The sequence below is a fragment of the Chinchilla lanigera genome, unplaced genomic scaffold, assembly GCF_000276665.1.
Source record: "Chinchilla lanigera isolate Chin_1 unplaced genomic scaffold, ChiLan1.0 scaffold00049, whole genome shotgun sequence".
Lineage (NCBI taxonomy): Eukaryota > Metazoa > Chordata > Mammalia > Rodentia > Chinchillidae > Chinchilla > Chinchilla lanigera.
The window spans coordinates 14,604,999-14,624,474 of record NW_004955450.1 but is presented as its reverse complement, the minus strand read 5'-3'; positions in this window follow the sequence as shown (position 1 = coordinate 14,624,474).

Below are 19,476 nucleotides of genomic sequence, written 5' to 3'. Positions count from 1 at the left end.
ATAAATAAATAAATAAATAAATAAATAAATAAATATTTTGGAGTTTGGCCAGACTGAATAGGCTGACTCCAGGGCCCGTGACCTGGAAGGGTATATTCTTGTCCCTAGCGCTTCCCTTCTCTCTCTCTCTCCAGCCACCATGATGTGAGCAGCTTTCCTCTACCATGTGCTTCCACCGTGCGGTTTATGCCTTGGAGCCTCCCAACCATGGACTAAATATGCTGAAACTTGAGCCAAAGTAAAACTCTCTTCCTTCAGGTTGTGGGTATTGGATATTTTGTTTCAAAAATGGAAAGGTGACTAATACACAACCACTTGAAGAAATGTCCCCCAAATATTCAGAGCTAAAAAAAAAAAAACAAAAAAAACTGGATTTCAAGTGAGTGCCATATTAGTTCACTGATATGACCTACAATAAATCTAAAATATCTGTCACGTGGAGTATAGTTTGGGCTGGGTTGGCTCAGTTTAACTGACCCATTTCCAAGATATTGAGTAAAGAAAATATAAAGGAAGAGCGGGGACGCATGCTGCCTGATGCCTGATGTCAGTAGCTCCCTCTGATAGAGCCAGCCTGCCTCTGCAGCTTTACTTCCACTTCTAAGCTCGTGTCCCTAAACTCAGCCGGACCACAACCCTGGCTAGGTTGGAGACATGCGGAGCATCCTCCCTTCTCCGGGCCTCCGTTCTCAGCACAGCCTTTCCTATCACACCTGTCCTGATGAAATCTAAACCCATCTGAAATTCCACCCACTCCACAAAGCTAGAGTTTTTATCTCCCTGGCTTCCCCAGAATAGCCATTTGTTCCGATAGTTTATTCCATCGTACTGTCCTTAACATAATTCAGCAGACTGCCTGGGCTTGAATCCCAACATCGGCAGGCACCAAGTGATTCCTGGGTAAGTTATATAACCTTCCTAAGCCTCACTTACCTCATACGGAAAGTAAGAATATGTCTCCATGAAGGCATTTTCAAACCAAGGGGTTTTTTGTAAGGATTAATTAAGCTAATACCTATAAAGCTCTAACAACGTACAGTAAGTGATCAGCAGGTATTTATCAGCATCACCAATTCCCTGTACCAAATTATAAGAGCCTTAGGGTCAGCACGCATTTCTCACACATCTTAGTTCTCCTCCCCGCGGCACAGTACCCTGCTCACGAGATGGGAATGTGACGGCAAACACTGAACCACCTGCTCCCTGCGGTGGGGAAAATCCTGCACTGCAGTGATTTCCAGTTTCCATCTTGTAAATGCGTCCACCATGGCTAACTGCAAGCAGCTGAGGTGATGTCCCTAGAACGAGCACTGAGAAGAGACATAGTCAGCAGTTCCGCGGGACTAAAGAGCCACTCCGGTACTCGGGTGGGTGCACTCAGTGGGTGATTATGCAACCGGAAACGGGGTTAACCCTGAAGTGATTTTCATCCCATGGCCTGGAAAGAGCTGGGTGCAAGGTCACTGCAAATGATCACAGCACACACCTCACCTGCACGATCAGCAAAATAACCAGGTTTCTCTCCCCGCCGAGACTTTCACCTGACCAACCCCAGATCTCACTATTACTGAAGATTTCAAGTGAAGCTTTAGCAGAAAATCTTGTGACTGAAGGACTCCTTTAACTGTAGGCACCAATACAGAAAAAAACAAATAAATAAGAGTTGCGGTACTTACCAGTACCAATAAAATGTATACTGGGGGTTAATAAACCAATAACACTAAGTAACTAATAAATGAAATGAATGTGAATTGCTCAAGAGAAGAAATCACAAAGCATTAGGACACTTACAGAATTCTCAATTAACGTAATCCATTATCCTGAAGATGTCTTTCCTCTACACAGGCTCACAGTCGTCAGCCATGTCAGTGCAGCCTGGCTTCCCTCTCCACCCTGCCGCAGGTCTAGTCCTGCTTCAGGCCACAGCAGTCATTCACAGGAGCCAACAGCCCACTGGTCACCTCTGCTGTCTGTCTCTGTCTGTCTGTCTGTCTGTCTTTCTCTCTGAGCCCTTCCTCTTCTCTTCTGATGGCTTTCAGAAGCAGAATCGTATTTCTAGATATTTCCCAGCTTAAAAATTAGTCTCTGAACTAAAATCTTTGTTTTATTTTCCTTCCTCTCAGAAACAGCCCGGCATCCAATGCCTTCGTTTGAGGAAGCACTCTATATTTTTGTTTTGTCTCCATCTCAAATAATTGCTTGTTCTTTCAGTGTACATCTCTCTCTTCTCCAATCACTCAATGTTATGGCTTATAACTCGATGCCCCTCCACCAGAGCCTCACGCACTCGGCATAGTTCTGGGTGTGGCTGAATTGATTTAGTGATGACATGGCCCCACCCTGGAGGTGGGTGGCGCCAACCTGTGGGCTGATAGACTGGGTGAAAAATGAAGGAAGAGCGGGAAAGCGGGCTTGCTGCCTCCTGCCTGCCACACCATGGACTATTTCTCCTCTGCCATGTCTCCCCACTGTGCTGCCCTGCCTTGGAGCCAGCCAACTATGGATGGAAAATCCTACAAACTGTGAGCCGAAATAAACCTGTCCTTCTTTAACTCGTGGGTGTCAGGGTTGACCCAACAGCAAGAAAGTAACTAAGACACTCAGTCTCTCTCTGTGAGTGTGAGAGGAGGTGGCATGTGTCTCTTGAAGAATGCCTCTTTTGACGTGAGCTGTACTTACAGCCCAAAAAAATTCCCTCAATTAATGTCTCACTTCCTCAGCTCTATTTTCCCACTAAGCAAGTCTGATTAGTTTACAAAGAAGAACCTAATATACACTGTATGTCTCTCTGATTCTACTTACAACCTCGGTCCAAATGCCCTTGCTCCACAGTTCCGGTTAGTAGGACCCAAACTCTAACCCTTAAAGATACTTAGCTTCCCTCTATCTGATACACACACAACCAAGACTGAAAAAAACAAACTCATCCACTTAACCAAATACAATAAACTGTTCACATAACTGCCTTCGGATCAGAAGCATTTAATGAGTACTATGTATCTTCTTTCAGTAGGTTTATTGTTCTAACATCAGGTGATATTCATCAGTGCATCAGTCTACAAATTACTAAATCTCATCGAGGAAGCTCTCCACACTTGCTTTCCTTGGCAGAAATAAATCCATTATTTAATATGTATGTGGAAACAAATTAATTCTCCCTCTAGATGATTTCTGCCTAGAGAGCACTATCATAACATACATCACACAGATGCTCTTAAAATACTGTCTTATTTTTAGGAGTTATTAAAAGCATCTTTAAATGGATGAATTCTGAAGTCTGCACCAAAGTAGAAGAAATAATGGAATAATCTTAATAATGAGGGCTTGACAGGAAAGAATGTAGGCTTTATGGAACCAGATAATCTTGGAGGCCTTGTTTGAGCAAAACACCACAATAATAAACATGAAATTAGGTGCACAAGGGAGTGTTTATTCCAAAGAGGTACGTATGAGTGAAGAGTCTAAATTAAGTTTCATCAGTTGCACATGAAACCTCACCTTGGTTTTCCTAAGAAACACTTTACCCACTCACCTGATACCTAGGACAGCTCACTTAATCATTTCACCAGCCTTATGAGAAAGGCACTGTTTGCAATTTTATTTTATAATTGAAGAGTTGAGGCCAAGAAAGGCTGAACAAGGTCACACCGAGAAAGGCCAAGGTCACACTGCGACCAAGGGAAAAATTTACTACAAGTAGGTATGTGTATTTGGGACCCCGTGCAAGGTATCTTTTTTTTTTTTTTTTTCAAGAATCTCAGTACCCAATTTCACCACCAAAGCTTGGCTAATACATGATACTGCCCCTTCTGACCAAGAGAAAATTTCTAAATCTTACTTCCACAATTTCTCAACATTAGTTTTATTTTTATCCCATCCTAAATTCCCAAGGCAGGGAAGTAACAGTGTGTATTTTAGGATGAACACAAATTTGAACCTTGAAGTTGCTCAGTGGCTACTCCATCATTAGGACTTAGGTTTTCATCACCAATTGCTCAAATTCAATCCTTCCAAACAAAATGAGCTTCTGCAGTAGTCATGGCCAAATGGGTTTCAAGTGGCTGAAAGTTACAGCAGCTGGTTGTGGGGTTCTTTCAACCACTAAGTTTGGATCATTTCGAATGTCAAAGCGGCACTTAACAGGCAACAGCGGAGAATCTGACTTGATTTTATTTTGGAGTAAAATCCTTCCCAGGCTAAAGCATTATTCTATAATTCCTCACATTACCTAGAAGTGTCATCAAATAGAAAATAAAGATATTTTTCACATCCTTAAGTAATTCAAAAAATTGGAGATGATCCTTCTAATGTGGCAGGCTCGAGAATAAAGTTGCTCACATTCAATGGTGGCATTAACGTCCTCAGGACCCAGAGGTGACTTCCTGCAGGAGGTGAAAAGAGTTAATGTACCTAACGTATTCACCACCAAAGTCACCTAAAACTTTAAAGCCACAAAGAATGTGTGAGCATGAACGAAGCTCATCAAGGATGTTCACCACATATACCACAGTACTTCATGTAACACACACACACACACACACACACACACACACACACACACACACACAAAACTGTGGCTACTGCAGCAGTCTTGCTGTATTCCAACAAAGACACCATTCCAATACTTCTCAACTCACATTCCTACTTTCAAAGCAACTTAAAAATACCTAATTTGTTTAACAGTTAATATCCACTTGTTACAAGTTAGTGATGGAGGAGGAGGGTAGGCTAAAGGAGCTGGGCAGGTGACCACACCTATAAGGCTGAAGCATTAAGATCACAAGTTCAAGTGTAGCCTGGTTGACTTAGGGAGATTCTGTCTTAAAATAAAAATAAAGGAAGGGTCGACAATGTAGCTCAGGAGTAGAGCTCTTCCTTATCATGTGGGAGACCTTGAGTTCAATCCCCAATACTACAAGGAAGGAAGGAAGGAAGGAAGGAAGGAAGGAAGGAAGGAAGGAAAGAAGGAAAGAAGGAAGGAAGGAAGGAAGGAAGGAAAGAAGGAAGGAAGGAAAGAAGGAAGGAAGGAAAGAAGAGAGAGACAGACAGAGACAGAGAGAGAAAGAAAGAAAGAAAGAAAGAAAGAAAGAAAGAGAAAAGCACTGCCTCATTAGGGTTGGCTTATGCTTAGAGCTAGAAAAATTGTCTAGGACTGAGACCTTATTGCCTTCCTCAGCTCTTTCTGAAATACACATTTCTAGTTTTGGCCTGGGGCACTGCCACACATCCATGAGAAGTCTGAAGGACCAATGAAGAAGGAACTCAGAAAGTCACACGCGAATGTTTGGGCTACACAGGGCCCAAAGCCTGGTCACTCACCAAGGAGCTGGATTTACTACAAGTAGGTGTATGTATTTGGGACCCGTGCAAAGGTATGTTTTGTTTTTTTTTTTTTTTTTTCAAGATTCCCAGAGATCTTAAAGAACACTCGGACTTTGGCATCACTTATTTTTCTCCTCAAAGATTTACTGAATACCTACTATGTGCTCAGCACAGAGGAAGGAATTTTATGTGGTCATTTCAAATCTATGACTGTCGTATTCACCCTCACGGCTCCAGGATCTCGTACACGGCCTGGCACCCAGTAGGTGGCTCATAACAGGCACTGTCATCATCATTACTGGCCTTATTATCCCTCTGATCTTGGCTTATAGATTCACAGGTGATATCAACATCATGTTTCAGAGATTTGCCCTCTGAGGGTCACAGAACTCAAAGCCTAGCTGTTGGTAGCTGTCAATCACCAAAGGGATGGTTTGCAGGGCAGGAGGACAGAGTGAATGCCTCACTGTGGCTTCCCTCTTACAACTCTGCACACAAGTGAACAAAACAGCACCACAAGGCTAGCACGAGTCAACCTCTTGGCAGAAAGGAAAGTCATTCTTGAGTTTATCACCACCAGAAATCTGCAGGTGAGTCTTCAAGGATGCTTACATCCACACTAATTAGTTCTAAGCCCAGTACAAAAAAAGACTTCATTAAGAATGTGATTATTTAAGTGAACGTAGTAGTGCACACTTGTAATCCCAGCCACTTGGAAGACTGAGGCAGGAGGATCACATGTTCAGCCTGGGCAACTTAATGAGACCCTGTCTCAAAATTGTAAAAGGCTGGAATGTAGCTTAGCACTTTCTGGGTTCAATTCTGAATTTGGTAAATCCTCAGCTTATGATGGAGTTACATTCTGGGAGAACATTCATAAGTTGGATCTGTTCATAAGTCTGATAAAGTGAGTCTTACAGACCTTTGACACAGATCTATACAATATATATTGCTCTGTGCTTCCTAGAAGCCCCCTCCACATCACCACTGCTTTTCTCTTGTTTCCAGACACCCTGGGCTCTGAGTGCATGCTGTACTACTGTACGTCATTGCACTGTATATTAAGCACACAGCAGCACAACTGTGACAATGTCTGACAAGCACATGAACTACTTCCACAATTTGTTTGCATCTACAAATGTTTATAATGTGAGGTCCAATGATATCTATGAAAGTTTGCAACTCAAATGTTTATAAGTTGAGGACTTACTGTAACACACACACACACACACACACACACACACACACACAATGTTTAAAACAAGTGTGTCAGTCAGCTTCCTATTGCTGTGACAAAGTACCTGAGAAAATCAACTTAAGAGGAGGAACGATTTGGGCTCACGGTTTCAGAGGGTTTAGTTCATGGTTGCATGGGTTGGTGGCAGGCAGCACAGGCCATCATGGCAGAGTACAGGACAGAGGCAGCCCGTTCTCCTTATGGTAGGTGGAAACAGAGGAGAGAAAGGGACCAGAATTTCAACATTCTTTCCAAAGGCACAGCACCAGTCACCTATCTTCCTCCCACAAGACTCGATAGTGCCATGGGCTTGTGACCAAGCTTTTAACATGGGATATTTCAGTAGTGTGATATTTGTGAGTGTTCCTCTGTCCAGGGCACTGTTTTAGGAAATTGATGTTCATCAGCTCACATAAAAATCACACCCTCTTTTATTGCTGTCACACTTTAGAGATGAAGAAACAAACTCTCAGACACTCTGGAGCCTTGGCAAGATCAGTGAATCTAGGGTGACACCTGCCAAGCCTCACAAGAAATCCTTCTTCAAGAGAGGCAGAGATCTAGGGAAAGTCCTGGGCACAGTAATGGAGAAGGGGAGAAGAGCAGAATTTGGTGGGGGAACTGTAGGACCATTTAACCTGAGAAAAAGAAGAACAAAAGGCAGAATGATTAAAGGATAAGAAGTCATGAAGAGTAGGAAGAGCATAAAAATGGGTTTGTTCACAAACTGATAAAGCAGACACGGAGAATGTGGGAAGTGGGACGAGGTAAAGGACTAGATACAGTTACATACAAGAATATAGGAAAAGTGGGCATGGTGGCAAATGCCTGTAATCCCAGCACTCGAGAAGCTGAGGCAGGAGGATCACTGTGAGTTCAAGACCAGCCTGGGCTACAAGGCTCTTTGAAACCCTGTCTCAAAAAGACAAAGAAAAAAATTGGAAAAAAAGATGAAGACAGGCCAAATTTTTATGGATTCTCAAATACTTTCTAGCTTCAAGCTAAGCTATTCCCTGTATATGATCTCATTCGATCCTGAAACAACTCCTCCAGGGAAAATGTTAAATCTTTGTATAGCTGCTTTCAGTTGGTTATTTAAAGTTCAAGGCTTATGACTTTATTTTATGGGGATAGCTAGGTTATTGCCAAGTTTTCATGATGTCTCCAATTCACGGCCATGGTTGCTCAGACGACTGTGTTCACCTATTTCCCTGTTCCTATTTCACGCTCTAGCTAAATTAAGAACAACTCTATCACTCTGAACAGTCGTGCTCACCTGAGCTCCCTTTTCTCACTTCTAACCCTACCTTCACCAGTCTCTTCGTCAAACCATAAAACAAAGAATGGCATTTCCATGGGCTCAACAGCAAAGTGAGATGTAGATGCAATCAAAAAGACTCTTGGAGAGCTGGGCAAATGAGCTACAGGTATTTAATTTATTTAGCTATGATAAATTTAACCATGCTTGCTTTTGTCAATGAATTTACAGAAAGGTATCCCATTAAAAAAAGAAACAGATGTGTTCAATAATAAACCCAATATAAATCACCAGTGTAACGTAGCTGCCAGAAAAGATACTGTGACTTGGGCATCATTAACAGTTACTGGACTCTACATAAATCACAGCCCACCCGCCCCTCCCCAGGTACCCCATGGCAGGAGGGATGCTGCTTTCACTTCTAGTTGCTGTGCCTAGAAGCTATGCCTCACTTTTTGAAGCAATTAACCAAAACATTGAAGAAATTCAAGCCGTCATGTGAGGAGTGATTCAAATTAATGGGAATATTTACTTTAAAATAGTGGAAGGGAGTTAGGGGCAAAGAGAGATGGTAGTTGTTCTCAACAGTGCAGAAGGCTTCCATGTAGAAGAAGTAGTCAGTGTTAAACTGTGAGGTGCAGAATGTAAACCAATAATGTCGATAATACACTCTGATAGTATGTGATATTAATTATCCCAACTCACTGCCACAGCAGCCCCAATATAAAGAGATTTAAAGACAACACACAGAAGAACACCAAACAATTAGAGTCACCCAGGAGTGAAATAGGCTGCATCAGAAGATGCTGCGTTTGGTGGAAGAATATGATCAGTTATGCACTTGAAACGCTAAAGAAAAGGACGCTGTTGAGAGAATTCAAGTATCAGATGAATAGCTGAGTTAGAACACACTTCAAATCCCTTCTATACTTTGCCAAAATAAAAAGGAGGATACCAGCAAAGGGCATGTAAGAGATGCTTTTAAATGGATAGAAATGTGAAAAAAAAACCCTAAGACATAGGAAACAGATTAGAAGGGGAAGTCAGTAATTATCTCAGTGCAATGGAGATTCCATTAATAGAAAACAAGGCATCCTCAAGAACAGGACAAATTCTCATCTCTGTGGGACGATTTCTTCCTGGTCCTTTACAATGCAAAAGTGACAGAGCAAATGAGCCTTCCAGTGTATCCTCCTATCTTTAGCTCCTTTCAGAACGGGATGGTCCCGATTCTAGAATCCAGCAGTCAGAAAGCCTCCAGACCCTCCACGGGTTGTAACACTCCTCACTACTATGCCTCTCATCATTATAAGTACTAGACAATCTCAGCTAATTTGCTAGGAAAGTCTTGTGTACTCTTAAAAGATTTGGTCCAAGAAATGTAGGCAGCATGCAAAGCTTCAGCAAAATGAATAAACTGGAACTCTTAAGCATTTGGATGTTTTGGGTAAGAAGGGATCGTGTCAAGGTCTTGAAAACCAATCTCTGGGTCCCACCTTTGCACGTCTTCCAGTTTCTTGTGCGTGATTTTCATTCTGATGGAGCAGCTGGGTGCATTCTGTAAAATATATTTTTGACAAGAAGGGGGAAAGGAGGGAAGGAGAGGAAGGTGGGGTGCAAGGGACAGATGGGAGAGTGGAATGACATACAGAGAGGGAGGAAGGAGCAGAGAGAAGACAGGTACAGGTGCAGACAGATGGCAAGGGTATGAGCAGGGCCCTCACACACAGTAAGAGGCTGAAGCACTGATTGTACTTGCACGAGGCGATGCGAGCTAGGTCTGCACGAGGAAGCCGATAAGACCAATGGTGAAGACAAATGCCACCGTCACCCAACATGGCTTCCTGGCTCTCTGCTTAGAAACAACACCTTGAGGGGAAAGGGACTTAATATCCAAAGTTCATATCAAAAAGCCTCTTAGGGGCTGGGGATTTAGCTCAGCAGCACAGCGCCTGCCTGGCAAGTGCAAGGTCGTGAGTTCGGTTCCCGGTACCGGAGAAAAACCAAAAAAAAAAAAAAAAAAAAAAAAAAGCCTCTTAGATGAACACTTTCCCAATGTTTCGCTACTCTGTCAAGACAGCTCCTACCCATACCCCAGGAACTGCACTGTCCTGGTCTATTGTCTTATCCTTGGAGAGCAGGACTGGGGTTTGTTGAATGACGCTCCTAGAGGAAGCCTTTGCTATGGGGCAGCGGCAAAAGGCGCGGGGAAATCCTACATAAGTGACATCCACTCCAAGGGGGTTTCTGCGCTCCCTTGCACAAAGCAGGTTTCCCCCTCCACTCAAACAACAACAGCAATTTGTTTTACTTTGCTAGGTCCTCCTGAATAATGGTTTCGTCGTGAAACATCTGGCTTCTTCTTAGCAGATTAGGCCTCCAATGAGGAAAGTATGTTTATAATTCTAATTTGAAACACAGCACATTAATATGCTGATTCTCATAATGTTTGCCTTAACCTGTTTGGAGAAATTATGACTACAAATATCTTGTACACAACACCTCTAACTACCAGCTTGTACAAACAACGTAAGAGTCGGAGCCGCCTCACCCAGACGCTTGGAACCACTTCAGAGGCGATCGTGATTAGTGCTTTGGCTGGGAGCCATGTTTTACACATAAACTCAGCATCTGTCTTCGAGATGCTGTCCCAGGCGGACAGATACACCTCCACAGTTACTAATCAGCACATTGAGGAGAGCCAGATGGTCTGCCGGGAAGAGCTCTGCCTTTTCCTGAGCTGGGCGCGCTGGAGGGAGGGAGCCTGCGCCGGCTCCAAGTCGTATTTCCTCGGGCTCCAGGTTCCCACACTGCTCTGCGCAAACAGGCGCCACTAAAAAAGGATGCAAATGAGGGTGCCATTCATTATTTATGGCTGGACCCTCGCCATCCCCTCCTCCTCGGAGCAAGGGCTGCCCACAGGAAATGGAAGCGCGTCTGCCGGGCGTAGGGTCAGTTCTCCTGGAGGAGCCGGCCGTGGTCAAGCAGGGTCTCCAGGTCTGCAGAGCGTCCACAGGCTCAGCATTCCTGGTCCTAGAAGAGCAGGTCGCTTCACTCCTGCCTTCCTAACAAAGCACCGAGTCCCTCACCCTCCACGTGTGTACCCATGTTGTTCGCCTGCAGCCCAACCTCGAAAAGCAGACTTGCTGCTGTGCCCCCGCGCACAGTTGGGGTTCTGTACTTATGCCTGGGCTGAAGACCAGTTGAGGGCAAAGAAAAACAAGAAAGCGGTCTGGAAATGACCAGTCTATACAGAGGAGAGACAGGCATGTTTGAGGCTAAAGAGGCCAGCTTCTGCATCTGGAGACTGGCATGTTACTTTCGGAGTACTCTCTATAAATTTTGTTATAATACAGTACTTAAAGTTTTGTCAGTTCACATCATTTTCTGTAACTGACTTTAAGCCACAGGGAGGTACAAACTACACTTTACACCTGGGGCAAGTTTCTTTAAAATGTCAATACAGTTTCTGGAAGATCATCACTAAATCCTACACATAACCTTTAACTCTTCATTTTACTTTTATGGAATATCAAATCATAACTTGGTATTCTGGAGAAATCAATTTTTTTTGAAGAAAGCAATTTTATTTCAGGACAAACAGTAAGTTGCAGAAAGTTTGCTCTCCGTATTAATTGTCAAACTACTGTATTTCCCTGAAAATAAGACCTAATTGGAAAATAAGCCCTAGCATCACTTTTCAGGATGCTTGTAATAAAAGCCCTACCCCCAAAATAAAACCCAATTAGGATGATCACCCAGACAGACATATTTAGTACATCTGTTACAACACACAAGGACATACTGAATTATAAAATAATAACATATAATGGAATATAAATAATATTATTGACATTAATACTTTAAGTAAATGATACTATAAATTATAACTAAATATTTGTATGTGCTCAAGCAGGCACCTACGGACAAGAAGTAAATGCCTATGTGAACAGATGAACTCGAGAATTGTTGCTGAATGACCAGCTGGGTACAGACACAACTTGTGAATAACATGAGCACCTGATGACTAAAAGGTGGGGTGTGTCTAACTCGGGTCTTCACAGTATGTCACGTACTGTGATGACGCACTTGGAGCTGGCCACAGGGACAAGAAGTACTCGTTCAAGGAGAGCACTATGTACATGAGAGACGGGGTCTATAGGAAATGGCTCCACCGGAAATGGAGAAACGGAGGAAATGCAGTCGCAAGAAATCGAGCCTGGAACTCACGGTCTGAAGAGTTACAACGACGTTCCTATAAGGACTAGTTATCACGGAAATGGCTGCTCTCCGGCAGCCTGCCCACCACTCCAGTCAGACACTTGTAGCTATTTATTTCGGTATTTGCCTCCATAACTGTAGTGGATTGACAACTAGTGGTCAATTTATAACCCTCAGCTGAACTGAGTAAGCGTGGTGCTGGGCGTGGGAGGCCCACCTGGGGACTGTTGCCAGCAGCATAAGAGGCAGAGCTGGAGAAGAAGAAAAGGCTTTTAGGAACTAAAAAGGTGGTTGGAGCTGGTAGAAGCTGTAAGGAGCTGTTGGTTGTTTTGGAGGAGCTCATCATGCTGACTTCCCTGATGAACTCGGCTGTTTTCATCCTGCAAGGAGCTCGGGATCTTGTTGGCACTGGGAATGGCTTCGGTTCACTTTTGGGGAGCTCCAGCCCTCACTTTGAGCATTGCTTCCTGACTCCGGAGGGAAAGATGGTGCACTGCCGGTCTTCTGGAGAAGCCTGCTGTGTTGGCTTCCCTGGTGGGAACTCAGCCATCTTGATCATCGGGAGGAGCTCAGGACCTCACTGTCGCTGAGGACAGCTGTGGTACCTTTCGGGGGAGCTCTGGTTCTTCTGAGCATCACTTCTTAGCTCCAGTGCAGATCCCTCAGCCTGCTAGCACAGATCCTTCATCCCGCTGGCACACTTACTAGATTCCACCACTGACCTTTGGGCCTTCCCGTTGCAGATGCGTGAAACAGGCCTGCACGAGACATTGTTATGGGCTCTGGGCCTCCAGCTGGATTCGTGGGAGGCACTATTATGAGCTCTAGGTCTTCAGCTGGACTTATGCAGGACATTTCTGTGGGATCCAGGCCCTTGGCTGGTTTCCTTGGTCTTAGTATGTGGACAGATTCCCTGCACTCTTTTGTATATCGTTCTTTGGGTGACTATTATAAATAATCATATAAACTATGTGTCCTGTATTATATTGTTCCCCTTGCAAAATAACCCCCAAACAAACACCATAACTTTAATAGCAAATAAAACCGCTTCCCTTTTGAAATTTTGGTTTTAGGCATGACCTGCAGACTTTCCTTTGCAAACAGGTATTTAGCGTTCTCTCTGCCCCTACTCTTCAATACAAACACATATCACATACTCTCAAGCTTCCAAACCTCAACGTATTTTTATCATAATTGTGGTCCGATTACTATTTGTGTTAGCTTTCTGTCACTGTGACAAAGTATCTCAGATAATCAATTTATAAGGAAGAAAGGTTTACTTTGCCTCAGGGCATCATACATTTCAGTCCATGGTTGGCCCAATCACTTTGGGCAGACGGTGCATCATGGCGGCAGAAGTATGCGGCAGAGGTGGCTGCTTACTTCATGACAGTCAGAAAGCGAAACAGAAAGCGGGGAGGGACCAGGGTTCCAATACCTCCTTAAAGGGCACATCTCCAATGACCTATCTTCCTTCTTCTATGCCCCACCTCTAGACACTCTACCATCTCTCAATAATACCATCACCTGGGGACCAAGCCTCCAAATATCAGAGAATCTGGGGAACATTTAAGATCCAAACCAAAACACTATTAGTTATGTGCATTATGATTATGTGAATGCTATTCACTGCTTAGACATGTACTATTTTTTTTTTTCTTTCTCATGCTTTTTGTTTTCTCTAGAGGTAATATAGGCACTTGGGTTTTTGTGCATCTGGTTTTTTGTGCTTTGCATTTATGAACTCTCACTTCTCAATTATCAGACTCTCCCATTGGTCATCTATGCAACTATCCTTTCAACCCCTTACCAGTGCAATACTTAAATAAAGGACGACCAAAAGTTGTTTAGTTTTTCATTAATTTTTATACAATAACATAACAGGAAATATTAAAGTGACAATTTTACCAAATGTATTTAATAATTTTTCTGTGTATAGTATATCTTAAAACATTCAATGCACAGCACAATGTTACAGTCTGGACAGTAGGATCTAGTCCCTCCAAATTCTCTTTGCATTATTGTCTCCCATTGAACAACACACTTTCCCTGTCATGTTGGCCCTTCCTTGTTTTCTGTGGGGGGCATAATTTCAATACTATGTCTGCCCGCTAAACGCAGTGGTGAAGATGTCAGTGACGGACGTCCTGCTTGGCATTTGGCTATCCCATGTTTTTCTATTATTTGGTCTGTTAGACCGAATCTAAATTGTAAACTACTTTTTGAACCTCCTTTTTTTGAGTGAGTAACAAATGAGGTCCATATTGTTTGGTCCAAAAGGTGCATAAATATTTTATAATAATATTTTTTCCTTGCTTTTTGATTACAAGATAGTTTGTTAGATGTTGGTCACCTCTGTCAATACCACCCAGAGAATTATTATAATCATTGGCCACTACTGGCTTATTTTTAGTTTCATTTTTTCTTTCAAGTTCTATCCTTCTTATTAGGACTAATTGACAATGAGGAGACATCTTATCTTTCTACTTCATAACACAGACTTTTCCTCTCTGATATGCTAATATTTCTCCCTTTTTCAGTTTTTTATTTACAGATTTTTTTGCACTTCCTCCCTAGTCAGTCTCAATGTCCCAAACATGTCCATTTTATATTGTAAAAGAATATCACTGAGCTCTGGACAAGTACATAAATTATATCTAATGTACTTACGGTAAGAGTTCCTATGGATTGTTTTTTTTTTTCTTTGTACTGGGAATCAAACTCAGGACCTTGCACTTGCTAAGCAGACACTTGTGCAGCTGAGCTATATCCCTGGCCAAGAGTTCTTATAGCTGGTAGCACAAAATTATACGTTATTTTTCACAAATAAAATAAACACAAATTAGTAAAAGAAAATAACCAGGGGCTGGGGATTTAGCTCAGCGGCAAAAGCGCCTCCCTGGCATGCGCAAGGTCGTGAGTTCGGTTCCCGGTACAGGAGAAAAACCAAAAAAAAAGAAATAAAGAAATAAACAAAGAAAAAATAAAAAAAATAAAAAACCAAGATGGATACTTTAAAAAAAAAAAAGAAAGAAAAAAGAAAATAACCAAAACTTATTACTAGATTTCACTAGAAATAAACATCAAAGGTAAATACAATATTCTAAATTTTAGAAGTATGGAAAAATAGTAGCTATAAAACAAAGAGACATATGAGTGTATTTCCTGCAAACAAGAACTGACTGGCGGAAATGACACATGCCTTAGCAACACTCAGGACAGTCAGTATGTAAACAAGTGTGCTGTCCGAATGATGCTCAGGGTAGACTGTTCCGGGGTTAATACCCTCAGACACTATCCATTTTATCTTTTGGAACTATTACTTCCTCAACCTTCTGACCTGCTCCAAACTTTGGCTGTTTTCCTGGTTCAGTGCACATACTCACCTGGGAATTTCCCTTTACCATCATCCTGAATTTTTTGTTTACTGCTCTGTTATATTAACTCCCGACTTTTAGCTTCTATAGCATCATTATCATTTGCTTACTTCTTTTTTTACACAATAAAAAGAGTTGCTTTAAAATAAAAAGCTGCAAGGAAGGTAAAATGTTTGAGGTCATACACAGCTGAGAAAATGTCTGTATTCAATTTTACATATAACTGATATTTGGCTGCATATACAATTCTGTGTTGGAAAGTAATCTCCAGAGTAACTCAGATACCTGATTCTTTGTGTATAACCTTCCCTTCTGCTCTCTGGAGGCTACTGGGGCCTTCTCTCTGTCAGAAAGAAAAATACCACAGAAATATTAGAACTATCACATCAATATCAGAAATGCTCAGTCATTTTTTGTTCCTGTAACAAAATGCCTGAGCCTGAGTGCCTTATGAAGAAAAGATACACAGTTTTGGAGACTAGAAGTCTAGCAGGAGAGGTACCCTGAAGCAGAAAAGGTTATACCTCCATGCAGAAGGGCTGGGGTGGGTCGGGCATGTGGGGCAGTCTTGCTTTACAACAACCCACTCTCACAAGAACTAACTCATTCCACAAGGCCAGAACTAATCCCTTCCACCAGGCCCCCCGACCTCTGCACATCACCACACTGAGGTTAACGGGGTGTGAGCACTCAGAGTCTCTGGCAAAGAAGCTGCTCGGGAATCACAAATGCAGCGTCTCATTGGGCTATCTAATCTGTGTTCCCGTTGGACATCTTATAGGTTTAAGTTTTTGTATGTTTCTTGATTTATTTAGTAAAGTGGGATCATGCTACGTTCTTTTCCGGTTCCCTGTGGTTATTAGGTTATGTGTGGGCATTTGTCCTTTCTTTGGCTCTGACTTGATAGGCATCTAGGTTCTCTCCCTATCTAGTTTCTTCACCTCAAGCCCCAGTGACAGTATTAATGTAGATCTTTATTCTTCCTCCTCCTCCCAAGATTTTTAAACTCCCCACATTCACCTCCCTCACAGTCACCCCCATCTTCTCTAGTTTATTCCTTGATCCTTCTTACCCTAAGCCTTTGGCTCTTGCGTATCTTACCCTGCTCACTGTCCTCCCAGTCCACACGTTCTGACAACCACCTAGCTTTCCTCGATCACAAAGTGAACTCCCTTTCTCTTATATTTCACCCTTCCCACGCAAAATATCCTCTGAAACTGTCAGTATTAACCTTTCAACTCAACGAAAAGTACTTATTAAAATCAGACTCTACACCAACCTTTTCATCTACCACCATTCTCCCTTTGAACCTCCGCCCCTAGTGTGTAACACTCCTCATTCCACCACCTCCCATTCTCACAATTCCCCTCCCTCCTCGCAGAATTTCCACAAGTAATGAGGTGGCCTAGCGTGCATAGACAAAAGACAAAGGGAGGAAAGGTGACTGTAAGGGCTATCATACAGAAGAGTTACAAGACTGAATCTGTGGATGCTGTTACAACCAGAAGTAATGTTCAGAAAAACATAGAGTCCAAACCACTTAAAGTAAATAACACCAGGAGTTAATACTACCATTGAACATACAAATCTGAAAATTATTCATGGGGAGGCAATATCCCTACTAAAAATCTCCATAGAAGCAAGAAATCCTCCTCGCCTCTCTAGTCCCCAGCCTGCAGTAACCCTTCCCCCAAAAAGGGAGGGGGAAAAAAGAGGGTACCATATATAATTTAAATATATATATTTATAATTTAAATATATATTTATATATGGAGAGAGAGAGAGAGAGAGAGAGTGAGCGAAGCAAGGAAATAGAAGCACTCCAAACCCCCTCAACTCTCCTGAGGCAGAGTAAGTGGTCACAAAGGGAGAAACAACTACTAGGTAGAAGGAATCTATGAAAAGTTCATAGAAGGGATGAAGAAAATAGATGAATTCAAGAGGAAATGAGCTAAAAGTTCACAGCAATTTCACTCAATATATTCATAATGAATTTTGGGGAAATAGATTTTTAAAATCTGGATGGGCCAACCAAAACGGCTCAAAATTTGAATGACAGATTCAAAAAGGATATGGAATCCTGGAGAAGATGTCAGACAGAAATACCTGAAATTAAAAAAACCATATAGGGGCTGGGGATTTAGCTCAGAGGCACAGTGCCTGCCTGGCAAGCACAAGGTCATGAGTTTGATTCCTGGTACCGGAGAAAAACAAAACAAAACAAAAAAACCATATAGAAGTCATACATTGTAAAAAAAAGAAATCATACATTGCAGAAATGACCAATATGAAGACAGTGTCTGATATTGAGGACAAAATAGTGAATTATAATAAAGAGCTCAAACAAGCCAAAAAGAAAGAATAAGAGAATAAGAGAAGACAATCCAACAGCTATTAGATGACAAGAAGACCAGTATAAGGCTAGCCAGAATTAGATAAAAACTAGAATATAACATAGATAGCACAGATGGATCACTCTATGCTTATAGAAATCATGGAAGAAAAATTCCCAAATATAGGAAAAGAGTTTAAAATACAAGTAAGCAACACGTACAGAACACCAAACCATTATGATGAGAAAAACTCACTGAAGCACATCTTTATTAAATTACCAGATAACCAGCAAAAAAAAAAAAAGAATTTTAAAAGCAGCCAGAGAGAGAGAAACAAACAAACAAAAAATCAAATATAATGCAAAACCAATTAGAATTACAGCAGACTTCTCAAGACAAACCCTAAGAGAGGCCAAAAGAGCTTAGTGGAGAATTTCAAGCCCAAAGAGCAAATAACTTCCAGCCCTGATTAACTTACCCGGCAAACCTACCCTTCAAAACAAATGGAGAAATAAGATATTAGCATTAAAAATACCAGATCATGGGGCTGGGGATTTAGCTCAGCGGCAAAAGTGCCTGCCTGGCAAGCGCAAGGTCGTGAGTTCAGTTCCTGGTACTGGAGAAAAACCAAAAAAAAAAAAAAAAAACCAGATCAGAAGATGTGAGCGCTAAGTCAGTGCTCACATCCTCAACACAAACAATGAATCAGACACAGCTAAAAACACACAGTAAACTAGTGAGGTCAATGGATAAACAGCAACAAAAAAAATCAGGAAAAGAAAAACAAAGGATATAATAACAGATAAACAAGGCAATGGTAGTGTATAATCAACATGTCTCTGTAATATCTCTCAATGTTAATGGCCTCAGCTCTCCAAAGAAAAGACTGGCAGACAGGATCAACAAACAGAATCCAACAGTCTATTGCATGCAAGAAACTCATGAAATCCAAAAAGATATTATAGACTAAAAATTAAAGGATAGAAAACATGTCATGCACCAGGACCCCCAAAACAAGCAGGAGTCACAATTCTCTTATCAGACATGGTAAAATTCAAGCCAAAACTGATTAGAAGAGAAAAAGAAGGTCATTACATACTAGTTAAGGGAACAATCCAACAAGAAGAAATAACATCGATAAATATATATGTACTAAATATTGTAGCACCTATCTTCACAAAACAAAAACTTCTGATATTAAAAGTTCAAATAAACAATAACACAATCCTAGTAAGGGACTTTAATGCCCCTCTCTCACAAAGAGATCAACTAAACAAGAAACCAATAAAGAAATTTCAGAGCTGAACTACACCCTTGAACATAATGACTTAATAGATATACACAGAGTATTCCACCCCTAAACCACAGAGTATACATTCTTTTCAGCAACATGTGGCACTTTGTCCAAAATAGATCACATACTAGTCCACAAAACCTGCTTAAGTAAATATAAAAGAATAGAAATTACCCCCCACACACTATCAAACCACTGTGCAGTTAAAATAGAAATCAATGACAGAAGAAATTTCAGATAAGACAAAACCTCCTGGAAAATTGACAATATACTCCCAAACAAGCAATGGGTTACAGATGAAATCAAAGAAGAAAATTTATGGAAGTTAATGATGATGGTACAACTCCTCAAAATCTCTGGGACACTATGAAAGCAATTCAAAGAGGAAAATTCATCTCAATCAGTGCTCACATTAAGAAATCAGAGCAAGCTCA